Below are 3,953 nucleotides of genomic sequence, written 5' to 3'. Positions count from 1 at the left end.
GCATCACCCTGATACCAAAACCAGAGAAGGATCCAACTAAGAAAGAGATCTACAAGCCAATCTCCTTACTGAACATAGATGCAAAAATCCTCAATAAGATACTTACAAACAATACAGCAAATCATCAGGAAGATTATACACCATGACCAAGTAAGATTCATCTCAAGGATGCAAGGATGGTTCAACATATGCAAATCAATAAAAGTAATATACCATATTAACAGAGCCAAGGACAAAAAACATATGATCTCAATAGATGCAGAAAAACCTTTTGACGAAGTCCAACACCAATTCATGATAAAACCCTACAGAAAATTGGAATAGATGGTCTTTGTCTATTCTGATAGAAGCCATTTCTGACAAATCAACAGCCAACATCATACTAAATGGACAAAAACTGAAAACTTTCACTCTAAAATTAGGAACAAGACAAGGATGTCTACAGTCACCACTCTCGTTCAATACAGTCCTGGAAACTGTAGCCAGAGTAATTAGACAAAAGAAAGAAATAAAAAGAATAATGAAAGGAAAAATTTAAATTATCATTATTCATGGGTGACATGATACTCTACATGGAAGACCTCCAAAACTCTACCAAGAGACTTCTAAATTTAATAACCAAATTCAGTAGCATAGCTGGATACAAAGTCAACACTCAAAAGCAATAGCCCTCCTGTACATGAACAACAAACTCATTGCAAGAAATTAGAGAAACAACATCTTTCACAATAGCTTCCAAAAAAATGAAATACCTTGGAATCAATCTAATGAAGGAAGTGAAAGACTTCTACACTGAAAACTACAGTACTCTGAAAAAGGAGATTGACATGGATATCAGAATCTGGAAAGATACGCCTTGCTCTTGGGTAGGAAGAACCAATATAGTGAAAATGACCATAGTTCCAAAACTGTTATACAGATTTAATGCAATTCCAATCAAAATTCCAACAGCATGTGTTACAGAATTAGAGAAAACAATCTAAAATTCATTTGGAATGAGAAGAGACTTAGAATAGCAAAGGCAGTCCTGGACAACAAAGGCAAGGCAGGGGGCATCACAATCCCAGACTTGAAATTACACTACAAAGCTACTGTGATAGAAACAGCATGGTGCCGGGAATGGTGGTGCACACCTGTAATCCCAGCACTCAGAAGGCTCAGGCAAGAGGATCATTGCAAATTTGAGACCAGTCTGGGCTACAAATTGTGCTCAAGGCCAGCCTGAACTGCATGGCGAGACCCTGTCTCAAAAAGACAACAAAACAAAACAAAACAAAAAAAACCAGCATGGAACTGGCAAAAAAACAGAAATGTGGATCAATGGAATAGATTAGAAGATGCAGAAAGAACTCCCAACACACTCAGCCACCTATTTTTGCAAATACATTCACTGGAAGAAAGATAGCCTCTTTAATAAATGGTGCTGGAAAAACTGGCTTTCCACATGCAAAGATTAAAATTAGATCCATATCTTTCACCATGCACTAAACTAAAATTGAATAGTATCAAAGATCTAAATATTAAAGCAGAAACATTAAATCTGCTGGAAAATAGAATACATAGAACTCTTGAAGACATTGGTGTAGGCAAAGACTTTATGAACAAATCCGCAACTGTACAGGAACTATCACTGAGAATCAACAACTGGGATCTCATCTTATTAAAAATCTTTTGAACAGCAAGTGAAACCACCAATAGAGTGAAGAGACAACTCAGAGTGTGGGAAAAAAATTTTGCCAGCTGTTCCTCAAAGGATTACTATCAAAAACATATAAAGAACCCCTCCCAAAAAATCACACCCCACAAATATAAAGACCCAATCCAAAAATGGGCATCTGAGATGAATACACACCTCTCAGATGAAGAAGTACAAACAACAAATAAATATATGAAAAAATGTTGAACATCACTGGTCATTTGAGAGATGCAAATTAAAACAATGCTGAGATTCCATCTCACCCTAGAAAGAATGGCTATTATCAAGAAATCAACCAATAAGAAACGATGGAGGGGCTTTGAGGAAAAAGGAACCCTTCACCACTGGTGGGAGTATAGACTGGTGCAACCACTGTGGAAATCAATGCGGAGATTCCTCAGAAAACTAGGACTAGAGGTTCCATAGGACCCAGGTAGTCCCTTCCTTGGTGTCTTCTCAAAAGAATTAAAAGCATCATACCACAGCAAAACATGCACACCCATGTTTATAACAGCACAGTTTGTAAGAACCAAGACTTGAAAACAGCCCCAATGCCCATCAACTGGTGAATAGATAAAGAATATGTAATTTTTTATACAATGTAGTACTTTTCTGCCATAAAGAAGGATATGCTCAAGACATTTCTAGGCAAATGGATGCACCTTGAGTCCATATGCTAAAGTGAAAAAAATTGGACACAATGTGCAAATACCATATTGTTTCTCTCCTATGAGAAACCAAAAGAGTAAATAAGGGCCAAAATGTATAATAAGATAAAATTGTGAAATAGGAAGAAAATGTTCAAATGGGGAGGGGAACAAGGAAAAGTGGAGGGGGATAAGAAAGAAAGGGAAAATAAAAAAGGAGAAAAGAAGGATAAAATGGAACAAAGTTTTTGCAAATGGAAAGCAGAGGAGAGGTTAAAGAGAAGGTAGGGAATAGGGAAAAAGAATCAAGCTATAAAAATAATAAATTGATAACAGCAATATCAGGAAAAATTTTAAAACATATGCATAAAAAGAACCATTTAGATACATTATACATAAATCAGTGTTATAAATGTTATAAAGGACAGAGCTAAAGATTGAAAGACAGCTGAGGAATTCACTGAGAATTTTAAAAATGGGGTGAAGATATTAAAAACACAGTGCTGGGCATGGTGGTGCACATCTGTAATCCCAGCACTCGAGAGGCTGAAGCAGGAGGATCACTGCGAGTTTGAGGTCAGCCTGGGTTACATACATAGTGAGTTCAAGGCCAGTGTGTACTACCTAGTGAGACCCTGTTTCAAAAAAGAACTTTTTAAAACCACCCAAAATTAAAAAATTTTAAAAAACACAGAACGGTTAAGATTCATGCAAGAATGAGACAAATATGTATCCAATAGGTATTTCATAGGAGTAATGGAGGAAATGATAAAATACTATCTGAAAAGATTTTCCAGAATTGAGTCCTTAAATACTGGGCAGATAAATATGACTAAATATGCATTTATATGAGCATGAAAATTCAGAATAATAAGGATAAAAGGAAAAATTTTATATGAGATACTACAAGTGAATTATAATTAGACTGACAGCTGAATTCTCAACATTAATAAAGGTCAAAAAAGTGCTGGTGGAGTACAAATTTAGTTGTTAGCCCATAGCTTCAGCTGTTCACAATAAAAGACCCTGAAATTACAAGCATTGTACAAAATTGGAAATGTAATGTACTGTATCAATAGAGTAAAAGAAAACAAATCTCATGATTTCCCAACTGATGTATGGCCTAGGTCCCCTATTTGCAGAGAAGAAACCCCTGGTAAGTAAGCTAGGACTAAAAGGAATTTCCTAGGAAAGTAAACTGGCACACTCCTATACTCCCAGCTACTCAGGCAACTGAGGCTGAGGTCAGATGCATGAGTTTAAGGCCTTCCTGGGCATCATAGTGAGATGTTGTCCCAAAACAAAACAGGAATTTCTTTAAGTTGGTGAGTATCATGTAACAAGTACCTAGTGCAAATATTATAGCTACCAAAGAAATTGAAATAACATTCTTTTAGTATCTTGAGCAAGAGGAGGAGGCCTATCATCACTCCTAATATTTAACACAGCACTAAAGATTCAGATCAGTGCCAACAAAAGAAAACTAGAGAAGCAACATAAGAATCAGAAGTGTAGGGGCTGGGGATTTAGCTCAGCGGCACAGCACCTGCCTGGCCAGCGCGAGGTCGAGTTCAATTCCCGGTACCGGAAAAAAACCAAAAAAACAAAAC

Source organism: Chinchilla lanigera, unplaced genomic scaffold (assembly GCF_000276665.1).
Source record: "Chinchilla lanigera isolate Chin_1 unplaced genomic scaffold, ChiLan1.0 scaffold00011, whole genome shotgun sequence".
In the NCBI taxonomy this organism is placed as follows: Eukaryota; Metazoa; Chordata; class Mammalia; order Rodentia; family Chinchillidae; genus Chinchilla; species Chinchilla lanigera.
Note: the sequence above shows the minus strand (reverse complement) of the source record.